This window comes from Aythya marila (assembly GCF_965140915.1).
Source record: "Aythya marila genome assembly, chromosome: 1".
Classification (NCBI taxonomy): domain Eukaryota; kingdom Metazoa; phylum Chordata; class Aves; order Anseriformes; family Anatidae; genus Aythya; species Aythya marila.
In genome coordinates, this window is record NC_139042.1 from 51,109,406 (window position 1) to 51,134,349 (window position 24,944).

The window sequence follows — 24,944 nt, forward strand, 5'->3', positions numbered from 1 at the left end:
AATACTCTCCTTTCTTTCTCTCTATGGTTAATGAGTAAAAGAGTGTTTGAATCCTGAGCATATCTTTAGCGTTAGTGAAAAAGAAAAAGCAAGTTATAGTAAGTTATAGAAATCAGCAACTTAACATCCAATTAATGCTTCAGAAATGTTACAAATGCATCAGCAAGACATACACTTATGTGCAGAAAAAGATTCAGCTTTGCTTTGGGGCCTTATTTATTTTCTCAGAGAATAAGCAATGCAAACAGAATTATTATTTTCTTGACTGGAACTACATTTTCAATGCTTTCAAATAAATTTCACAGTTAACAAATTAAAACCTTCTGTTGTTATAGAATAACGGAATCACAGAATGGTTGATGTTGGAAGTGAGCTCTGAAGATCATCTGGGTCAACCACCCTGTTCAGATAGGGACACCCAGGGCATGTTGCCCAGAACCTGTCAGAATCCTCATTCTGCAGGTGCATAGTAAAGTGTTTCCTGAAGTTTGGGTTTGTGCCAATTGCCTCTTGTCCTATCACTTGGCTCCACTCAAAAGAAGCCTGTGTCTGTCTTCTTTACACCCCCTCTTCTGGTATTGATAAGATCCCACCTCAGCCTTCTTTTCTCCAGACGTGGAGACAGTTTAAATTTAGACTATCGAATAGGAGAGGTGCTCCAGTCCTTTAATGGTCTTGGGAGCCCTATGTTGGCTTCTTTCCAGTATTTTCCAGGTCTCTGTTCTGAGACCTGGGAAATCTGGGAAATTCTGAACTGAACACAGTACTCCAGGTGCAGCCTCACTGATGCTGAGTAGAGTAGAAGGATGACCTCTCCTCACGTGCTAGCAATACTTCACCTAATCCAGCCAAGAATACTGTTAGCTCCTGAGCAGCAAGGCCATATTGTTGACTCACAATATTGTGATTTGGTGTCCACCAGGACTTCTAGGTCCTTTTCTGCAGAGTTGTTTTCTAGATGAGTGGCCCCTGGCTTGTACTGGTGTTTAGGGTTGTTCCTCCCCAGGTGCAGAACTTTGTGCCTCTCGTTGTGGAACTTCCTGAGATTCTTGTCAGCTCACCTCTCCAACCTACTGAGGCTCCTCTGGATGGCAGCAAGGTACCCTAGTGAATCACCAGCATCTGTTTTGGAAGTTGGAATATTTGCAATACAAATACAACTTGCAATTACATAGCAATTCTGCCAGGAGTTAACTGGCACAAACTTAAAAAAAAAAAAAAAAAAAAAAAAAAAAAGCTCCTAGAAGGAAATGTTGGAAAACAGTCAAGTAAACTTCCTGATACTCAGTGAGATGATTTTTACTAGTCACGAGTATTGTTTTGATTCATAAAATGTATTTCTATAAAAGGGAAGAAAAAATAAACTGATAAGGTGGTAATGTGATATCAATTTCTAAATGATATATATGGAGTATAACAAGTTTTCATCATTTTCTTCTAGTGAAATGACTGTTAGACCAGCTAATTTCCTTCCTTTCCTTGAAGTAACACTCATTTTTACTGTTCCAAATTAAATTGTCCTGGAGAGCAAAGCCAAATATAAGCAGATTTTGAACGTTTGGTGTGACTGGTTTCAACCAGCCTCTCATACTTTGCATTCCTCACTTGACTAAAGGATCCTTGTCCTAGCTTTTCCACTATTTCTTGGTTTTCTGCTTCCCACTCTGCTGTGTTGCATTTGCTACTTCCTCCTTCTAGTAAATCCTTGTTGTTCCACTTGGTTACCTGCTGCTGGCTTTTCTTCAACATATTGGTAAACTTGCTGGCTTTGCTGAGTTTCTCTTAGTTCATCTTTTAGCAAGTATAAAACCAGACTCCACAATTTAAAAGGTTTTTTTTTTTTTTTTTTTTTTTTTTTTCAATAAATACAAAATTCTTATTTATCTTGTATATTTTCTCAACTCAGAAAAAAATCCTACTGTATTGCAGAACATTCTTGGATATAGTTTTCTATTCTTACTAGCTTTCTACCTCTGGTACACTGAACTGGAAGCTACTGACCTCATTTAAGTTGATGGCTACTCTGCTTGGATTGAGTAGACACAAACGTGCATGTTGTTTTTTCACCATCTTTCAGTCAAATGCTTTCAGTCAAATTCAGTCACACTTGGGTCTCTCTCCCCAAAGACAGTATCATCTGTCTTTGGAAGCAGATGATACTTGGTATTGACTTTGGCTTTATCAGATTAAAGACTGCAAGATTCAGTTTATCACATCTCTCTCTCATCTGAGTACAACACTGACTGAAGGAAGCACATTCAAGTTGATAAATTTAGCACAGAGGAAAATATCAAGGATGATAAAGATTTAGAAAATATTACCCATGAGAAAGATCTGAAGGAACCAAGCTTGTTTAGTGCAGAAAACAAATGACTGAGTAACGGTATTCAAATATATGAAAACTGTAAAAACAATAAAATAATTAAGTGCTTTCTATATCTTCTGAGGGTAGGACAAGAAGTAATCAATATAATTTGAAGAAAGAAGAAATCAGATTTGATACCATAAAACTTTATGGTGAAAATAATTACCACTGAACTTGGCAAGTAAGGTAGTGGAATTTCTTTGGAAATCTTAAAGTCATCTTGGCCAGTGTACTTTGGTTTGCCTAAGTACAATGTTATGAATGTGTTCATTCAGAGATGGCCTGTAATTCCCAAATCTTATGCATCTTAGAAATAATTCTTCCTCTCAGTCTAAGGTTCTACTACATGTGGTACTGATGTGGAAGGAAATGTGTCAACCAAAGTGTAGTGGGTTTACGTGGCAAGGTTTTGGTAGCAGGGGGCTATAGGGGTGGTTTCTGTGAGAAAGATCTAGAAGCTGCCCCATGTTTGGGAAGGGCCCCATTGTTTTCCAGATCCGAGCCAATAAGCGATGTTGTTTGCGCCTCCGTGAGAGCATATTTAAGACAGGGAAAAAACGCTGCGCCACACAGCAGCCGGGAGAGTCAAGGGAGTGGGAGAACAGCCTTGCACCAAGGTCAGTGTAGAAGGAGGGGGAGAGGTGCTCCAGGCGCCGGAGCAGAAGTCCCCTGCGGCCTGTGGTGAGGACCATGGTGAAGCAGGATGTCCCCCTGCAGCCCATGGAGTACCACGGTGGAGCAGGGTTCCACGCTGCAGCCCGTGGAGGAGACCACGGTGGAGCAGGTGGCCCTGCACCGACGGAGGCTGCCGCCTGTGGAAGACCCCTGCCGGAGCAGATTCCGGGCCGGACCCGTAGCCCGTGGAGAGGAGACCACGCAGGAGCAGGTGATCTGGCAGGAGCTGCTGCCCGTAGGGGAGCCAGGTTGGAGCAGTTTTCTCCTGAGGGATGGACCCCGTGGTACGGACCCATATCTGGAGCAGTTCTGGAAGAGCTGCTGCCTGTGGGAAGCCCACGCCGGATCAGTTCATCAAGGACTGCATCCCGTGGGTGGGACCCCACAGCACAGGGGACGAGAGTGACCGAGAAGGAGCGGCAGAGAAGAAGTGCTGTAGACTGACCATAACCCCCATTCCCCGTTCCCCTGCGCCGCTCGGGGGGAGGAGGTGGAAGAGGGTGGATGGGGGGGGAAGGTGCTTTTGGTTTTTTTTTCCTTTGTTTTCTCACTTCTCTCGCCTGTTAGTTGTAGGCAATAAATCTTACTATCTCCTTATGCCGAGTCTGTTTTGCCCGTTACAATAATTATTGCGTGATTTTCTCGTCCTTATCTCAATCCTTGAGCCCTTTTCACATATTTTCTCCCCATTCCTCTTTGAGGAGGGGGAGTGAGAGAGCGGCTGTGGTGGAGCTCGGCTGCCCACTCGAGCGGAACCACGACACAAAGCTGTAACCAAAAAATCATCCTAGAATCTAACAACACCCTAGGATCTGTCCAATACCCAGCAAGTCATCACAATGTTGTACTACTGAAGTTTTTGCATAGTTCTTTTCTTTATGGTTTTCTGACATACAAGTATTTTGATATATAATATTTTTTTCTGATTGTTTTAAAGATATTTTTCTATTAAAAAAATTTGATTTAAATCAGTGATAAAGTGGAATAAGATGATGAAATGCAATTGCTGAGCATGAAATATTTGTGTTGAATTAATGACTAAACATTTCCTCTGAACTACAGTTTGATTATATTTTTTTCATTAAATAATTAATTATTCATTTGGAACATATTAAAATTAGGTTGAGATCAGCATTTGAAAGAGTTCTACAAAATAGGTACGATTAACCAGAATCAACTAACATTATGAAATTTATGACAGTGGCAGAAAGAATAAAAAATATATATATTTAATTTAATTAATTAGTGTTTGTTTGTTTGTTTGTTTGTTTTCCCTCCTGAATTCTTTTCTGATTTATGGCAATGGGACACAAGTTATCACATTTCTTTATTTCTATTTCCATGATTACATCTTTGAAGGGCCTTCACTATATAATTCATTTTATACATATAGAATTTACTGTGGCTGCATAAAATTGTATTTTCTGATTCCAGCAAAAATAGGAAAATACAAGTAATTAAATAAAATAACAGATGCTGACTGTCTAAGTTTGCAAGGTTTTTGAACTCAGCTGGAGTCTTCATCTCAATGGGGTATTACAGATGTTGAATACTGCATGGAAATACCTCCAGAATTGTAAGGAAATTTAAAGCATAACTAGTCACAACTATCTGGGTGATAGTCACAACTATCTGGGTAAAAATAAAAATAAAAATAAATAATAATGACACGAGTAATAGATACATAAATTACTTCTGCATGTGCCTGACAAATATACTGGGGAATTATCTTAACTGTGTAAGTACAAGTACTTCTGTGGTAGGCTAGGTCTGTTTATGAATCTGTGCTTCAAGATCAGAACGGAAATAGGTGACAGTTCAAAGTAGGACCAGAGATCAGGTATAAAATCATACTATTAGATAGGAAATGTTGTGCATTGATTCTGTTTTGGCTTTGATTTTACTTCTGTATGTAAATAGTGTAGGTTTTTTTTTATTTTCTTCTTTTCTCCAGAGTTCAGTTACATTCCATCTGGAACCAGAAAATAAGAAACTAACAATGTAATCTGATTCAAGTTATAGCTACATATTGGAATCTAGACATCTTAATCCAGAGTTAAATATACCAAATCTAAAATTTAAATATATTTAGAACAACTCTCTTGTTTCAGTTTTCAAAGATTATTGATCAAAAATGACTGTGCTGTTTTACCACATATTTAGGAATAGAGGCTTCTTTTTTGTCAACAAAATTGAACTTTCTGTGTTATTCTGGTCTGCATAATATGATGGAGTGTTGCCCTATAGCTGAATAGAAGCAGATGTATATGGAGAAAATAACAAAAACAGACACAGATGGTGTATCACATGTATAACTTCTTAATTTATCCCTCTTTGTGTGATACAATTATCCCTGCAAGTATAATCCTCTTTCACAGATTCCGACAGTTATTGCAGGGACACTTTTCTTCATCATGTAAACTACCAATACACAAGGATTCCTCACTCTCTCGTTGTACCCTTTCCAGGTCCCTACTCCACACATTTTGCCTTTTTTTTTTCCCTTTCCCTTTTTCTTTTTTTTTCTTTTTTTTTTTTTTTTTTTTCAACCGTGATTACAATCAAAGTTGGATTTGTTCAGTTATCTTTTTCATCAGAATATTAATGCAGTTTATTTATATAATAATAATAATAATAATAATAATAATAATAAATTCCCTTTTCTGTATGTTATTTTAAACTACAGCATCTTATTTTTCACAGGAAAATGTGTTACCTTAAATTTATATTCAAAATTTATATTTACTTCATGAAATGTGTACTAACTCAACTTAATAACGTTGGATTTACTCTGAGTTGTGCATAACAAATATTAAATCAGGGCTTTGGTTTAAAGAGCAAGCTCAACTATTTTTCCAATTAATTCATAGAGCTGTTTTCCTATTACAGCCTTAAAGATGTCTTTAAGTTTATAGAAATCATAAATATAGAAAGCATATATATAGGAAGTACATATATATATTCACATAAGCAATAAAATAAAAGGTTTTAATGAGTGTATTAATTCAAATCCTGTGGCAGATGGCTATAATAAAGCAATGATGTGCCACCAAGGTAAATACTGGTGAATAGAACACTGTGAAACAAGAAACAATATTTATTTTCTATTTAATTTATATATATATATATATATATATCTCAAATGTTCATTGCCAAATACTTGTCAGTTGTCTGGTTGTCTTGAAAATACAGAGACATACGGTTGTATCTGTACTGGGTCTGGCTGGAATGTTAACTTTCCCGGCAGCAGCCCATTCAGTGCCGTACTCTGTACTTGTAGCTGGAACAGCAGTGTTATCACACCAGTGTTGTGTCTACTGCTGAGCAGCAGTGGCACAGCATTGGGCCTTTCTCTAACCCTCCTAGGGGGTGGGCAAAAAAGTGAGGAGAGAAACATCACTAGGGCAGCTGACCTAAACCAATCAAAGGGATATTCCATACCATGTGGTGTCACACTCAGCAATAAAAGGTGGAAACAGGAAGAAGAGGGGAGGGGTGGGCTCTCGTTGAGAAGACGTCGGTCCTCCTCTCGAACACCGGCTGCGTGCGTTGAGGCCTTGCTTCAAGGACGTGGTCAATCATCGCTCATTTGTGGGAAGTAGAGAGTAATTTCTTTCCTCTGCACTTCCATATAGCTTTCATTTATTTTGTTTGTTTGTTTTCCTCCCTTTTTTCCCCTTTCCCTTTTATTTCCCCTTAGTTAAATTGTTTAGTTCATAGTAGTCTTTATTTAATTATTATAATTATTTCCCTTTAATTAAATTATCCTTATCTCAACCCGTGAGTTGTTCTTTGCTTTACTTCTCCCCCTCCTTATCTAAAGGAGGGGGAGTGAGAGAGCGGTTGTGGGGTTTAGCTGCCCAGCACAGTAAAACCACCACAGTATCATATACTTCAGGTCAGTTTTGCATAAGTCCATGGCTTTATGTCACCTTCTGTCTGGTAAGAATTGACACATATGACAGGCAGAACATATTGAATAAAAGTTTGTTTTAAGCAAGCATGTAAGCAACACATGTAAATATGCTGTCCAGTATTTTTAGCAGATAAAGTCACTTGCTGTATTTTAATTAATTTATTTATATTTTTTAATGATAACTTGTATCATTAGATATGTTGTCAAACAGCAAGAAAGCATATTGAATGTCAAGCTTAGATAGAGCCCATACTTATTACATTACAGAATAAAAACTTGTCATATATTGGGTAAAAGCTGTTGAAGAAATCTTTGAAAATGTCCACCTAAAGATATCTTTCAGTTCCTGATGAACAGCCACAAGATCTTTTCAACTGGTAGTAGTATTCATGTTCTGTACTTGGTAAATAAATGAGCACACTCATGATAGTGTGCTCAAATTAATAGTTAGGTACTTGATCTCGTGTCTGTTGTTAGAACCTGTTTTGAATTCTTAAATCTAGATTAATGCCCTGTTTATATCCAAACTGCATTCTTGTAACTTAATGTATTGGTTAAGCGTATCTTAATATCAATGAAAGCAAAATAGAGTTGTGCTCAAACAAATTTCTGTCCTGAATAACTGGAAAACAAGGACTCATGGCCAGTGCATACCCCACTTTCTCTCATAGTTTAGTCTGCACAAAGTCTTAGATTAGTGACGCATGACATCTATGATAGACACTATTTATGTAAGTGGCAGTGTTTTCCTAGAAATTTTGTAGACCATGTTTTCTGTGTGTGATTTTTCTGTTCTATTCAACCTCTATCTCTTAGAGACAGGAATTTCCTTTCCTGTCACTAAACCAGATTCTCTCTCAAGATCTCACTTTAACTCATTTGAATTTCCTTTTGCTTCTGATAGACTGAGTAAACTATGTAGTTTTACCTCACTTAATTTAAGCATCAGGTTTTTGTTCTGCCTTTGAACTGAGAAATTTACTAGAATAAATTCTTGTGTTTATAGCATATGGTCATCCTTTATTTTAAGCAATTTCTCTTTTCTAAAGCATTTTTCTTGTAGGTATATGAATTAATTTATATGCAGTACAGCATTCTTTGCTTTATTCCGGAACATCATACAACAAAGCATGAAATATGAAGGGAAAAACAAAACAAAACAAAAAACACCACCACCACCAACAACAAGAACAACAAAAAACTTTTAATTAGTCTCCTTGTATCAGATACCCTCCTATATATTTGGAGTTAGCATCTATTAGTCTAAGAGGACATAAAATTTCACTTGTTCATAAACAGAACATCTTCTTCAGTGTAAGAAGGAAGATATTTTTTTATCAAATCAGATGTTATGTTTATAAAGATTTGAAACAGAAAATTTTGTTGATACCTAACATATGTAAATTCATTTTCAGTTAAGACATACTGCATTACAATGGCATTAAGGATTGGTCATTGGCTTTCTTGGCCACCTGGGCACACTGCCTTAGGTAACTAACATCATCTGACAACAGCTAGGAATATTAATTTTTCACATGAAGAGTAGGCAATGAAGAAATAAGAAAAGCAAGTCTCCTCCAAAGTATGAGAGGAGCAATTATTTGTACAGGTAAGGAAGTTTCAACGGTATTTCACAAAAAATTGGTAAAAGTAGTTTTCATCAAAAATATGGTGTTTGTTTCTTGTGACTTAGCATCAGGAAGGTTTTACTCAGATTTGTCAAATGAACAAACAATCGAGGAAAGGAGAGCCTATCAAACAAGACAAATCTAAATGTTTAGCATAGAAACAAAATCTTTGGAGATTTTTTTTTCTCTCTGTAAATATGCAAAGGAAGAATGACTATTGGTACTGACACAGGAATAAATATGTACAAATTAATCACGCTGTGGATGTTCAGTCTAAAATAGAAATTGCATTGTAGTTAGGAAAATCCAAGTGGCTGTAAAATAGAAAATACTACATTTACGTAGGCATTGGTAACAAGGCTGGCAGAGCCAGTGAAGTGGAGATTTCTTTCAGATTAGAAGCTTTTTTCCTTCATTATAGTTTAGTCTAGTCCTAAGGAAAAGAATTTTTTGATTGAAAGTAGCTCTGTAGAGGGGTGAAACTGACTAGTATGATCGCTGTGGATGGTAGGCATCAAATAACCAGGCTATAATTAGTATTCCATTCAGTCTGACAGTGACAGGGTAGTCTTCCACATGTTGTGGGCAAAAGTTGGATTGGTACACAGGGTTTGATATTATGATTTTCGTGTCTGTGAATTTTTCTATGCCTTGTTTGGTGCAGGCGCTCTTTAAATGCTTTCTGTCTTACAGTTTTGCAGTACTATATAGTAGATGCTCTCTGTCATGTTACATTTCATTACAATATTTATGTGATGTGACAGGGTTAAATGAAGTGAGAGGTGATATAAAGTAATGACTCATCAAGCTTAGAGATAGAAATATAAAAAGAAAAGGTGCACTAAGTCAAAGATCTAAGAAGAAAAGCAATGTTATATCTCTGCTTGGACAACTTGTGATAGCATTTTCTGAAGTATTTTTTGGTAATATGAAAAGCAATAGCAACTGTATGATTTCTATAATTCACAACGCTATACTGTGAAATAAAATGGCTAAATGGAACACTGGACAGATACAAAGATCTGTCTTTGTTAAGCCTTGTATAAGTATTATTGTGAAAAATCTGTAATTAAAAATCCATTATTAACAGAAGTGTATGCATTTTATATTTATAATATTATATATATATAATATATAATATAATATATATATATTATAATTAATATAATATTATATATTATATTATAATATATATGTATTCTTTTATATATATATATAAAATTCAATTTATGGCTCTCTTGGATATATCATCATTGCAGCTTTCTTCACAGGGAACTTCTCCATAGCATAGATTTTTGGCAAGCAGGATCTGATTTTTTTTGTCAAGCAGGATCTGATTTAGAATTATTTTTTCCAATATTACCTGACACAGGCAAATGGTCTGAGGACTAACATAATCATAACATAATTTTATGTCACACTCAGATTGGGAAAAAATGACAACATCATCTAATCTGTTCTCAGTTGTTCTCATTTATGATTTGTTCCAGACTTTTTTTTTCCTGATATAAAGTAGTTATTTTTGTAACCCACAAAATCAAATTTTCTTTTCTGTTCATTTTTTTTTTCAAAATGTTACTGAAGGTTAGCATGTCAATAACATTACATCATTCAACTGTGTAAGAAAACTATCATCATTAGTCATTGTGTATGTATGTTAAAATGCTATTCTGCTTCATGCACTTAGAAAAATATTTAATGCTGTAGTATATATATAAAGTAGCATATATGTATAGATTGATTTGGGGACATTTTATAGAGAAAAATGGGAAAATAAATGTTAAAAAGGAGTTAAAGGGATATTGCTTTAAAGAAATTGAAAACCTGCCAGCAACAATGAATAGCTTCAGAATACTGCAAATTATAGGGAATTTAAATGACTTGTTAAGATATATTTTTGTATCAAAAATACAAAAATACAAAATACATCCCCTAATTCCACATGTGAAATAAAGTTGCCTTGCTTTTTTTTCCTACATCTATATTCTATTGAGAATTCTCATTAGTCCAGTGGTTTGATTTTTAGCTGTAGCTGACCAGCCCTTCCCCAAGCTAAGGAGTAAGAGAAGAAAGGGAAAACACTGATTAAAAGAATTAAATTTCAATATATCTATATAAGTACAAATTCCCTAAGAATTTGAGCATTTTTACCATCGCTATAATTTATTCAGGTACTGCAGAAATTTAATATAGATGTTATTTCTGTGCCTGGGATGGTGTTGGTAAGAAAGATATAGCGGCAGTTTTATATTATCTAAGATTTCCTTTAACCCAAGAAAAGATTTTTTCCTTTGGGTTTCCTTTAACCCACATCAAAGACATGCTCTGTCTTCATGTCACCAAAATAGCATTTTCACTGTGACCTACTACTTAAGTAAAAATATAATAGCTTGTGTAAAGTAACAGCTTGACATACTGCATTCATCTTAAAAATAAAAGAAGCATCATAATAGCATTCAATGGAGCTTTAATGTAGGTTGACCTTTCATGAAAAGATACAGTCCCGTTCTCAGCTGTATGCTAGACTCATTGACACAGAAGACACCTGCTAAGCTCCACAGTTTCCTAAGACCTAAGACAGTAAATGAAAGTTACTGTGGAAAATAGAGCATCCTTAAGAGAGATATCAAATATAGACCTATTGAACCAAACTAATGCTTGTACTTTATCAATAAATTAATATTCTATTGCTTTAATTTCACATATGATGTAAATTATGAAAGTGTTTTGTTTATAACTTTGCCTTATGCCTTTGTTGGTCCAAAGGAAAGCAGTAAAATCAGGTTCTGATTCCACCTATCTCAATGTAAATACGAAATAAAAATACAAAGTTATTAAAGTTTAAATAATTAAAATTATGTTTAAATATGGCCCATTCATTTGGAGAAAATAAAATGTGTTTTTCACCTATTTTTGTTTACTTATTTAAATGTATAAAATATGGAAGCAGTAAGTGTTTAATTTTATTTTTTTTTTTATTTTCTTATTGTAAATAAAATATTTTAGACAATTAAAATAAAGATTCTGTACAAAATGATAGTACTATTAGGGAGTGTAGTGGGTTAACCCCAGTTACATCCACACAAACACTTCTCTAGATATTCCCCAGGGTCTCAATGGCTTTCTTGTAGTGAGGGACCCAAAACTGAACACAGTACTTGAGGTGTGGCCTCACCAGAGTACAGGGGGACAATCACCTCTCTGGTCCTGCTGGTTACACTATTCCTGATACAAGCCAGCATGCCGCTGGCCTTCTTGGCCACCTGTCTCATTTTCAGGCAAGCCTTGACCAACACCCCCGGAACCTTTTCCTCTGCACAGCTTTCGAGCCACTCTGCCCCAGGCCTGTACTGTTGCATGGGATTGTTTTGGCCAAAGTTCAGGACCTGGCACTTAGCCATGTCCTCATTCCACCTCATTCCATTGGCCTCTGACTATTGATAGAACATGTCCAGGTCCCTCTGCAGGGCCTTCCTACCCTCTGACAAATTGACGCTTCCTCCCAACTTGGTGTCATCTACAAACTTACTGAGGGTGTACTCATCCAAGTCATCAATAAAGAGGATGTAGTAGTATCCCCCACTCCTGGGGAATACTACTCGTGACCAGGCACCAGCTGGATTTCACTCTCCACCACCACTCACCACCACTCTCTTGGCCCAGCCATCCAACCAGTTTTTAACCCAGCAGAGTGTACCTGTCCAAGCCATGAGCTGCCAGCTTCTCCAGAAGAATACTGTGAGAGGATTTATGTCTTTTGCTCTTGCTGCGCATATGAGACAATTTTTTTTGCAGAGCAGTTTCAGATGGAATCCTTGCAATAGTACTTCGGCTGAGGTAAACAAAAATCTATGAGTATTTTGTTGAATCATGATCTTTTAATTAGTTTGTTTAAACAGACCAATGATCTGTCATCAAAGAATTCTTCAAAGTAATGTAACATATATCTTCAAGAATGTTTAAACATTTGTAAACAGCACTTAAGCCCTAGAACAAAAAATCAAATACACCATTGTTGCAATGTGTTTCTTATTAAAGATTTGTGAAAAATTGTAACATTTGTGGGGAAAAAAAAAAAAAAAAGAAAAAAGGGGGAAAACAATCTAAAATGATTCAAACATTCAAACTTACTTTTGATCGACTGTTCGTGGATCAAATGAAACAGTAAATATAAAGTGGTGGAAAAAAAAGGAGAGATCTAGCTGCATAAGCACAGAGCCTCACAGGGTTTCATTAGTGACCTTTTTCCATTGTGAAAATGAACTATTTCCTGCTTTAAAGCTATGTTTACAAAACAATAAAAACAAGATTCCCTTCAATGGATATAGATTTGAACTTCAGTTCTGCAACCTGATATGAAACTTTGTGATCATTGTGCTTTGCAGAGCTTGATTATTTTTTTCATGTAATTTTGTCTAATTTTTTTGCATACTAATAACTCAGTTTAACCTTTTAGAAAGCACTATATGATAAAAACAATTCTTGTGTTGCTTTGTGTATTTTAAGTCTTCTTTCTTTGAGGTTAATTTGATACAGTTTAGTTCTATGTGATAATACATATCTGAAAAATAGATATACTCTTTCTGGATTTTACTAAGGCATTTGATACTGTATTTCATGCCATCCTTCTGGACAAATTGCCCACCTGTGAGATGAACAGTACACTCTGTGATGAATTGGCTGAATATTAGAGCTCAAAATGTCATCGTGAATGGGACTACATCTGGCCCATTACTGGAGTTTCCCAGGGTTCAATTATAGGTCTAATTCTGTTCAACATTTTTATGAACAATCTGGATGCAGGACTGTGGTGCATCCCCAGCAAGTCTGATGATGACACTAAACTGGAAGGTGTTGTCTTGAAGGATGAGAGGCCTAGCAGAGGAATCTAGATAGACCGGAGCATTGGGTAATCATCTGTGGTATAAAGTTCAACAAAGGAAAGTTATGGGTTTTGCACCTGGGATGGAGTAATGCCAGGCACAGCTACAGACTGGCAGAGGAGTGACTAGAGCAGCATAACAGAAAGGGATCTGGGGGGGCTGGCTGATAACATGAGTCAGTGCTGTGCCCTGGCAGGCAAAAGGGCAAACTGTATTTTGGAGTGCATTAAATACAGCATAGCCAGCCTAGGGATTTTTCCACTGTAGTTAGCATTGATGTGGCATCCCCTTGAATATTGTATACGGTGCTCACCTCCACAATATAAAAAGGATGTTAAGATAATTGAAAGTGTCATGAAGAGGGCAAAGAAGCTGGTAAAAAGGTCGAAAGGTATGTCCTATGAGTACAGACTGAGAACGCTTGGGTTATCTAATCTGGAGAAAAGGAGGCTAAGAGGTGACCTCATTGCTCTCTTTAATTTCCTGAGGAGGAAAAGTGGAGAGGGAGGTTCTAGTCTCTTCTTCCTGTTAAAAAATATAGGACACTTGGGAACAACAGAAAGTTGCACCAAAGGAGGTTCAGATCAGATATTAGGAAAAGTTTCTTTAATGTGAGGGTGGCCAAACACTGAAACAGGCTTCTTGGCAAGGGATACTCCATGCCTGTCAGTGTTCAAGATGTGTTTGGATAATGCCTTCGAAAATAAGTTTTAACTTTTGGTTAGCTCTTAAGTGGTCAGTCAGTTGAACTTGATGATCTTTATAGGTCCCTGCCAACTGAACTGTTCTAAATAATTCTGATTCTAAGATCTTTTCCAAAATTCACAACGAATATTGAGATGAAAGTTATTAGAAAATGTAATGAAGAATTAATTGGTATATTCATACAATACAAAAGAGTTAACATTTCTTTTCTCCCTCAAAGTGATGCCTCACAAAGCTATCAGAGCTCTCTGAGAATGCTGACAAACATGCCGATAAAGTAAATAAAACATGGTAGCCTTTTTAGAAAGTTTTGACGGTGTCTCAGCAAAGACTCTGTAAGAAATTCATCTACCATGAGATAACAGGGAAAACAGTCTTGTGGTTGAAAAACTTGATAAAATATAGGAGATGACAAAATTGAATAACAGACTGCTAATGCTACTTAAGGTAGTTACCAATGAAATCCCACAGAAATCTGTGCAGTGATTTGGGTAGTTCAGTGTGCTCATGAAAGACTAGAAAGCACAATTTTTTTTCTGTTATTAAAAACTTAAACTGACATAATAAAATATAGCAAAATGATTGGAAGATGAAAAAATAATAATCATGTATGGACTAACAACTTTAACTACACAAGAAATGGACTATCCTCCTATCCTGATGGCAACATTGCCATTACATTTTGGTAGCCAAGTTAGAAAATTGACAAAGCATTTTGACCATGCTAATATATGAAGCCAAGTAATGGAGTGCATTAAATTGAACAAACCTCTTGTGAACAAACCTTTATTCTAATATAGCAGTCCAAATGATCTGAATAGCTACTACTCTTTCCACCAGTGTAGCTGGTGCCATTACATTTAATAAACTCCTCAGAACTAGCAAAGCAGGATATATCATTCTGAGATGTCTTCTTTTCAGTAAAGAAGTTTCTCATAACATCCAACCTAAAACTCCCCTGGTGCAACTTTAGCCCATTCCCCCTTGTCCTGTCATCAGGCATGTGGGAGAACAGACCAACCCCTACCTCGCTACAGCCTCCTTTAAGGTACTGGCTAATCTAGAGAAGATGCAAACTTTGCTTCTGTTTAGCACCTGCTCCTTAGTGAAGGTGCGGTCTTCTGAATCCCACATGGATGCAGATGGCTAACATATGGGGATGGAAAGTGGGGGAGAGTTGAGACAAATGCTTACTATCAGAGAGAGCTGAGGGAACCCAGATAGGGTACTGTTATCACTGTTTTCTCTTTGCTAGCTATAATCATCCATCTGTTTGCATATATAAAGCTGAATGTCTGTGTGGAATAGGCTCCCTATTAAGATGAAAGAGAGTCTTAAACAGTCCTAAAATTGCATAGGATGCCCATTTACAGTGTTCTGAATCACCTAGTAATTACAATGCTTAAATTCAGTTCTGAGATATGAACCTGGTTTCTATTCACTAATCTTTTGCTCTGAGTCTCATGTCATGTAAGCAGTCATAAAGATGTATAAACTGTGAAGATGTCAGATCCAAAAAATGAATTCAGTTATCTCTTTCTAGAATTGCAACAACTGAATGTTCAAGAAAAAAAATATATATATAAAAAAAAAAGAAAAAAGATCGTAACAATTCAGGGAATTTGGACTAGTGCAGCTGCTGCTCTTGTTTGTGAGGAAAAGAACATTAAATGCAAAAGAGGAGCTTGAGTTAGTCAGTTACACAGACAACACACTTGAGCTGATTTCCAGTTGTTCTGCACTGAATAAATGTACTCATACAGCAGTAAAAACCTTACAATGATTGCCATGTCTCATACTTGGCTATATCATCCACGTATATTAGCTGAATGCTGAAAACAAAACTAATTAAAATTCTGCCCTTTTTCATAGTCAGAAAAGGCTTCAGACAACCATAATAATCTTACACTAAGATAATTATAAAATTCAAATCTGTATCGGATATACTGGCATCTTTTTGACATTAATGTTTATAACAAATGCACGTTTAATTTAGAAACCACAGTTTCATTTATATTAGTTGTACTTCTCAAGCTATCTTTCATATGTCACTCTTAGTTTTAAAACTTCTCAAGCCTTACAACCCTGACATTATCATTCTTCCTGCAGATTTCTGCTTCTGTTATGGTAACATAAGGATGAAAGGACCGCATGGGTTACTGAATCTAGTCCCCTGCTGTGTATATAAGTAGCAAGTAAGCCCACTGAAATAAGGAGTTTTAGTTTTAGCTTCAATGGTAGCATGACTAGGTCCAGGATGTCTCAAAAATATTCAAAAGAGAGTTGTTTTTCTTTCAAATTTTCCTAATCACTCATTAAAGATAATATTCAAATGTCTTTAATTACAAATTCTATTGGTTCAGTTTAGTTGCAATTTTAAATTCCTGATTCTATGATGAAAAACTTAAAATGGCACTAAAGAAATTATTCTTGTTTGTAACTGGTCCTGAAAGGTCAAAACATACACAACTTAGATATCTCAAGAAGACAGGCTATAGGCAAATGGCTACAGCCTTTATGGTAATTTAGCTCCTAAGAAAAAACCTCCTAAGAAAAAACCTCCAGGGAAAGAAGGTATTTGAATAACAACTGCAGATGATATTTGTGGGGGAGATAAATGCCTACTCTCTCTGAATTTAGTCTTTATCCTGATCTGTTTTCCTATACATGTCAAAGGCAAGAGATGAATCCTGTATTAATGTATTAACCTGCTAGATAAACATCACACAGTCTAAAGTTGAACTATCTCGGGTACCCTGTTGACAACTTCTACCTGTACTATGAAAAGGACAGCAAGGTGGAGTGAAATAGTTTGCAAAACATACTGGAATGCTTAATTTTGTTCATTTCATTTAATGCTGTAAAAAATCTTATCAGAAGTTACTTGTCTGGTCAGACAGTGAAAAGTCACTAACTATATCTTAGAGCCAGAATAAGACTTACTTTATTAGAGTTTATAAGTCTGCTGTTTGAGAAACAGTAGAATTTAGTATTTCATCAGACATCATCTGCACATCACTGCTTTGCTGGTACCATATTACTCTCCTATTTATTGCCTGTATCGTAAACTATTATCAGTCTGGGAGGTTGTCAGATTATTCCATCCTGTGCACTCTTATTTTCTCTGATCTTATTCACTGACATCTAGAATGGGAAACATCCTTGGACACACATCTTGTTGTACAGTTTTTGACCTTGCTCAGCTGGTTAACAAACAACAAACACACACACATTTCTTGATTCTGTCCAGATTTGTGTGCACACACATTTACTGTATAGGATTTGCCTTAGAATAGATTAGAGATAAAATATAGAGTTTGGGAACTTTGTTATACAAGGAAGGGGATAAGTTCTACCTGGGAGGGAGATAAGGAAGTTCTAAAATAAGTTTCATTACTCTTTGGGCAAGGATTTGAACCAGTGTTTCCCAAAAGAGACAACATGTTACTTATTTCTTTTTAAAGAAGAAATAAAATCATGTGAAGTGAAAAGTTAGTAAACACCATAACTTTTTTTTTTTTTTTTTATTTATTTATATTATTTTTAGTAACATTTTGAAATAGAAACAACAGTTAAAGAAATTAGACACAATTTCATTATCAGAGATTCATGAAGCAGAAATGCTTTCCTAGTAATGTAAAGAGTATCTAAACAGAAATGCATTATTTTAAAATTCAGAGGGATTTTTCATGTGTGATTTTTTCCAGAAAGTAAAAACAGTAACGATAATAATAATGTTATGAATGAAGACACAGCTCAATCTGAATTTAGTAATATTTATAAAAGGCAAGTAAACAGCGCTGAGTGCGCGGGGAGTCTACGCTCTACCAACACGCACACACTAACATCGAACATTCTAAATACACAGAATATTGCTTTTACATATTATACCTGGGTATGCCTACACATAAACAGCGCTGGGTGTGTGGGCAGTCTATGCTCTACCAACATGCACACAGAATCACAGAATCACAGAACTGAAGGGGTTGGAAGGGACCTCGAAAGATCATCGGGTCCAACCCCCCTACCAAAGCAGGTTCCTTAGAGCATGTTGCCCAGGTAAGCATCCAGATGGGCCTTGAATATCTCCAGAGAAGGAGACTCCACAACCTCCCTGGGCAGTCTGTTCCAGTGTTCCACCACCCTCACCGTGAAGAAGTTCTTTCGCATGTTGGTGCAGAACTTCCTGTGCTCTATCTTGTGACTACTGCTCCTTGTCCTGTCCCCGCAAACCACTGAAAAGTGGTTGGCTAAATCCCTCTGTCTCCCACACCTCAGGTATTTGTACACATTGATGAGATCCCCTTTCAGTCTTCTCTTCTCCAGGCTGAACAGACCCAGGTCTCTCAACCTTTCTTCTTTCTCTCAACCTTTCTTTCTATTACACTTATAAAAAAATAATTTTGAACTAAAACCACATTGGATTTACATACACTTATAATACTTTACATATACTACATATATTACTACTCAATAAGAAAAAAAAAAAAAAAAAAAAGAAAAGGAAAGAAATAAAAAGTCTTGCAAGAATTAATCACAAAAGAAAATTAATCATTTCATGAAGAAATTTCTGGGACTTACACTTTGTACGTTTAACACAAGACGTCATCATAACTGTTGAGGTATGTTTTCCTGAATTTTAAATATTAGTATTTCTGTATTAGCATTTACATTTTTAAATATTGACAGATTGCATATTTTGCTGTTTTAATGGCTTAAAATGTATTACTTCTAGGACTTATCATGCCTTGTCTCTGGGTAGATTGCAATTAAATAAAAAATTTCCTTCAAATTTTCCTGGTTTTAACTGAAAAAAATATATATATTCATATTTAAGAGCTATGTCTTTACATAGATCTAATGTATTCTTCTATGATGTAACCTATCAGAATCTAAACTACAATCTATAATAGCAATGCTATGGAGAATTTTTTTGGTCATTGACCCTTGTTCTGTCCCCGCAAACCACTGAAAAGTGGTTGCCCAAATCCCTCTGTCTCCCACACCTCAGGTATTTGTACACATTGATGAGATCCCCTTTCAGTCTTCTTTTCTCCAGGCTGAACAGACCCAGGTCTCTCAGCCTTTCCTCATAAGGAAGATGCTGCAGGCCCCGTATCATCTTTGTGGCCCTCTGCTAGACTCTTTCCAGGAGATCCCTGTCTTTCTTGTACTGGGGAGCCCAGAACTGGACACAGTACTCCAGGTGAGGCCTGACCAGGGCAGAGTAGAGGGGGAGGATCACCTCCCTTGACCTTCTGGCCACACTCCTTTTAATACACACCAGGATGCCATTGGCTCTCTTGGCCACTAGGGCATACTGCTGGCTCATGGTCAACCTGTCGTCCACCAGGACCTCCATGTTCTTCTCTGCAGAGCTCCTTTCCAGCAGGTCGTCCCCCAGCCTGTACTGATACATGCAGGTGTTCCTTCCCAGGTGCAGGACTCTACGCTTGCTCTTGTTAAACCTCATTTGGTTACTTGCTGCCCAACTGTCCAGCCTGTCCAGGTCTCGTTGAATGGCAGCACAGCCTTCTGGCATGTCGGCCACTCCTCCCAGCTTTGTATCATGGGTATTCTTGCAGAGGGTGGACACTATTCCCTCATCAAGGTCATCAACGAAGATGTTGAACAAGACTGAACCCAGCACTTACCCCTTTGAATCACTGATAGTCACAGGTCTCCAGCCAGACACTGCACTGCCAATCACCACCCTCTGAGCTTGGCCAGTCAGCCAGTTCTCAACCCACCTTACTGTGGGTTGAGACTTACTTTCTTACTACTCCTCTATCCCACACTTTCACAGCTTTGCTAGCAGGATGTCATGGGAGACAGTGTCAAAAGTCTTGCTAAAGTCAAGGTAGATGACATCCACTGCTCTCCCCTCATCTACCCAGCTGGTGATGTCATCATAGAAGACAACGAGGTTGGTCAAGCATGATTTCCCCTTAGTGAATCCATGCTGACTACTCCTCATAACCTTCTTCTCTTCCAGTTGCTTGGAGATGTCATCCAGAACAAGCTGTTCCAACACCTTTCCAGGGACAGAGGTGAGCCTGACTGGCCTGTAGTTTTCTGGATTCTCCTTCTTGCCCTTCTTGAAGACTGGAGTGACACTGGCTATCCTCCAGTCTTCAGGCACCTCTCCTGTTCTTCAGGACCTTTCAAAGATGATAGAGAATGGTTTGGCAATCACCTCTGCCAACTCCCTTAGCACACGTGGATGCATCCAATCAGGACCCATGGATTTGTGTGCAGAGCCCACCCTGATGCTCTTGAACCACTCCCTTGTCAACAAGGGGGGAGATTGCCACTTCCCAGACTCTTTCTCTTCCCTTCAGTGTCAAGAAGTCCTTGGGGGGAGTCCTTAAAGCAAAGACTGAAGCAAAGAACGCATTCAGTATCTCCACCTTCTCAACATCTCCCGTTACCAGGACACCCCCCTCGTTCAGCAAGGGACCCACATTATCCCTAGTCTTCCTTTTACTGTTTTCATACTTTCTTTTTTTTTTTTTTTTTCAGGCTTTTGCTGTTATGCCCCCTGTTGACCTGAACGTGCCTTTTGACCCAGGCCTCATTGGCCTTGAAAAGGAGATGGATATGTTTTTCTTTGATATGGGAAGAACGGGATACATAAGGCCTGAAGACCGAGTTGCTTGACAACTTAAAGCAAGACATATTGTTCAAAAGGAATGGAAAATGGAGACTTGTTTGTAATCAAGAAAAGGAACGGAAAATGGAGACTTTTAAGTCATGGAACTTAAAGGATTGTTTGTTACATTTTCTGATTTTACATATGTATAGGCATACTCGGGTTTAGTATGTAAGGCAATGTTTTATATATTTAGAATGTTTGATGTTCATGTGTGCATGTTGGTGGAGCGTAGACTCCCCGCACACCCAGAGCTGTTAACTTGCCTTTTATAACTTTTAAAAATATTTGTTTTATAAATGTTACAAAATTCAGATTGAATTGAGACTTCATTTATAACACTGTTCTTTATTTTAATAATTACAGTAAATCTGGAAGATCTTTGTAGTTAATAAACTCCAAAAAAGGAATCATAAATTCTGACCGACTTGGTGTGTGAGGGTGAAAACATAAGTAATTTTTTTTTTCAACTTCTTTCGTTTTAAAATAAAATCAAAATATATTCATTGGTCATTCTCTATTGGCTAGATTTTACAGTTGGATAGGCTAAAGAGATAGAAGTTAAAAATAGTTTTGATTATCTAATTTATTAGAATTGATTAAATATTTTCTCCTACTTTGAAAACTATGTGTTTTGTTGTTGTTGTTGTTGTTTTGTTTTGTTTTGTTTTTTGTTTTGTTTTTTTATTACCTAGCCCTCTGGCACCAGCTTTCATCTTTCAATCTTCTCTGCGCCTAGACAAAGCAGATCATAAGCAGCCACATGTATGGTCTCCCTAGACTTTATTCCTCAGACTCACATCATCAGCTCAAACTCTTTCTTACACTGATAAAATTATATGTCCTACAAACAGAAACAAGGAAGTTATTCTAAAATGTGTGAATTCCTTTAAAATGTTAGCATGTTGATCTCTTTTTAGAATTATATGAAAACTTCAGGGGTTTTAACTGAGTGAATGAAGTAGAATTGTAGTAGAATTGTAGAGTTTCTGAAATCACGTTTTAGCAGATGTTTAAGATTTGTTTACCAGAATATGCTAATCAGAATTCAGAAGAAAAGAAAGCGACTCATTTTTTAGGAAAAAAGGGATTTTTCTCTCTCTCTCTTTTTTTTTTTTTTTTTTTTTTTTTCCGTTATAGTGAGATAATTATTACATTTCATTTTCTAGTTGGCAACTGTAATATTTCATTCATAAGAAAAGTTCAGAGATAATACATTTTAAGGATGTAGCAAAATCACACTAAATCTACTAAAGGCAATTCAGAATGTTACCTTTATGAATAAGGGTTCTGTTGGTTCTGTTCAGTGTTTGTTTGCCTGAGTCTCCTGAGTCTCTCTCTTTTCTTTTTTTTTTTTTTTTTTTTTTTTTCCTTTGTGTTATTTTATTAATCTTATAAAAGTGGTTTATTCAATTTCAAGAAAAGAAGGATAATGTGCTGTGGTTTACCCTGGCAGGCAGTTAAGTAAGTACCACACAGCTGTCTGGTCTCCCCTCCTCCTCCCTAGGGGGATAGGGGAGAGAATTGGGAAAGAAAAAAAAAAAAAAAAAAAAAGGAGTAAAACTCATGGGTTGAGATAAATACAGCTTAATAGGACAGAAAAGGAGGGGAAAATAAATAATAATGATGAGAGAGAGAGAGAATAAATGATGCACAATGCAATCGCTCATTACCTGCTGACCAATGCTCAGTCGGTCCCTAAGCAGCACTCCCATAACCACCCCATATGCTCCCTGGCCAACCCTTCTAGTTTTTTGTTGTCCTACGTGATGTCATATATTATGACAGCACCCTTGCCGAGGTGATTGGCTCCAGAGCAGATGTGTTCTGCAGTAGAGAGAGGGATCGAATTGAGCACGTATTTTTTCCTGCATTGGGGCCATTCAAGGCAGCCTAGGGAGCCACCCACCAGGGCCCAGCAGCCCTTGTGAGGGCATGAACACCCCCACACCATACAAAGGCAGCCCCTAGGGAGCACAAGCGACCAGGAGCATGGCAACCAGGGCCCATGGCATGGCATGTCAGTCAGTTTGCACAGCAGTATGCACAGGCGGGGTGAGACGGGAGAGCACTGAAGGTTGGGCAGCTTGTCCCAGGAGTGATGGTGACCACTTGGCAGAAAGCCATGGCCTCAAGGAGCTTGACACCCACCACAGTCGATGCAGCATCCCAGACAGAGTTCTGCTGGGAATTGTGCTGGCACTCAGGTGTCAGTCTGCCAGGTATGCCTTATTCTTACACCAGTACAGGATGGCAGTAGAGAGCATGGCTGTAGGAGTTGTGACCAGGCTGAAGAACTGCTCTGCCAGGTGGCAGAGCTTCAGGAGATGGTGGGCAAGCTGAGGAGTCAGAGAATGAGTTTGACTGGTGGGGTAGAGTTCTGCCATCCCTGAGGCAGGCTCCTCAGCTAGCCACAGTCAATGCACAGGAAAAAAAGGATCCCTTGCCCCCTTGCTGCCAGGCAGAGGGAGGGGATCTGAGAGATGGGAGGAGACTGGAAACAGACTCCTGTTTGGTGCAGCAGACGAATACCCCTGCTATATACCTCATCTTCCCAGGTGCCCCTACACAACAGGTATGAGGCTCTGGAACTTGATGGGCAAACAAATGACGACATGGATCACGGTCACCATCCATGTTGGGGGAGTCGCCCATGGCAATTCGAACTACACCCCACATCAAAACAAGCCCCACCAAGAAAAGCCCCCCCACACACACTCCTGCAGTGCATTGATGACAGGTGGTGGAGAAGCCAAGAAAGAGAGGTGTGCTGCTGGACAAACAAATAAGGAAGGACTAGTTGGAGATGTGAGGGTAGGGAGCAGCCTTGGCTGCAGTGACTATGATGTGGTAGAATTCATGACCTTGCAAGGAGGAAGCAAGGCAAAAATTAGGATTGCCGAACAGTTCTGTATCATCTTTGAAAGGTCCTGAAGAACAGGAGAGGTGCCTGGAGACTGGAGTATAGCCAATGTCACTCCAGTCTTCAAGAAGGGCAAGAAGGAGAATCCGGAAAACTACAGGCCAGTTTCACCTCTGTCCCTGGAAAGGTATGGAAACAGCTCATTCTGGATGCCATTTCCAAGCAATTGGAAAAGAAGAAGCTTATGAGGAGTAGTCAGCATGGATTCACTAAGGGGAAATCATGCTTGACCAACCTCGTTGTCTTCTATGATGACATCACCAGCTGGGTAGATGAGGGGAGAGCAGTGGATGTCATCTACCTTGACTTTAGCAAGACTTTTGACACTGTCTCCCATGACATCCTGCTAGCAAAGCTGTGAAAGTGTGGGATAGAGGAGTGGACAGTAAGGTGGGTTGAGAACTGGCTGACTGGCCAAGCTCAGAGGGTGGTGATTGGCAGTGCAGAGTCTGGCTGGAGACCTGTGACTAGCAGTGTTCCCCAAGGGACAGTGCTGGGTCCAGTCTTGTTCAACATCTTCATCGACGACCTTGATGAGGGAATAGTGTCTACCCTCCATAAGTATACCCATGATACAAAGCTGGGAGCAGGACAATGGGCAATGGCGAAAAAAAATGGAGCACAGGAAGTTCTGAAGCAACATGTGAAATAACTTCTTCACAGTGAGGGTGGCAGAGCCCTGGAACAGGCTTCCCAGAGAGGCTGTGAAATCTCCTCTGAAGATATTCAAGGCCCATTTGGATGCCTACCTGGGCAGCCTGCTCTAAAGAAATCTATCTCCTTTGGCAGGCGGGTTTGACGCCATGATCTCTTTAGGTCCCTTCCAACAACTACAATTCTTTGATTATCCCTTCCCCCTTCCCTTCCCTTCCTTTTTTTTTTTTTTTTTTTTTTTTTTTTTTTTTTTTTCCCCTTTCTTTCTGGGACCAACAGTCCCTAGAATGCTCATGTGTGTATCTCAAACCTTGCCAATAGCTTATGTGAAAATAACAAAATTTGCTCACACCTGACATCTGTTTGGGTTTCCTGAATATCCACTGGGAAGGTTCTTAGTTCAAAAATTCTAGTTGTTACTGCTAGGGGGTTGTAGCTGACTCATTTTTGTTACTTTCACTTACTTTTGTAGTATATTCACTTGGGGAAAATATTTTATGTTTCATTGTTTCTCCTGTTGCTGAAAATGTTTCAAAGTACACC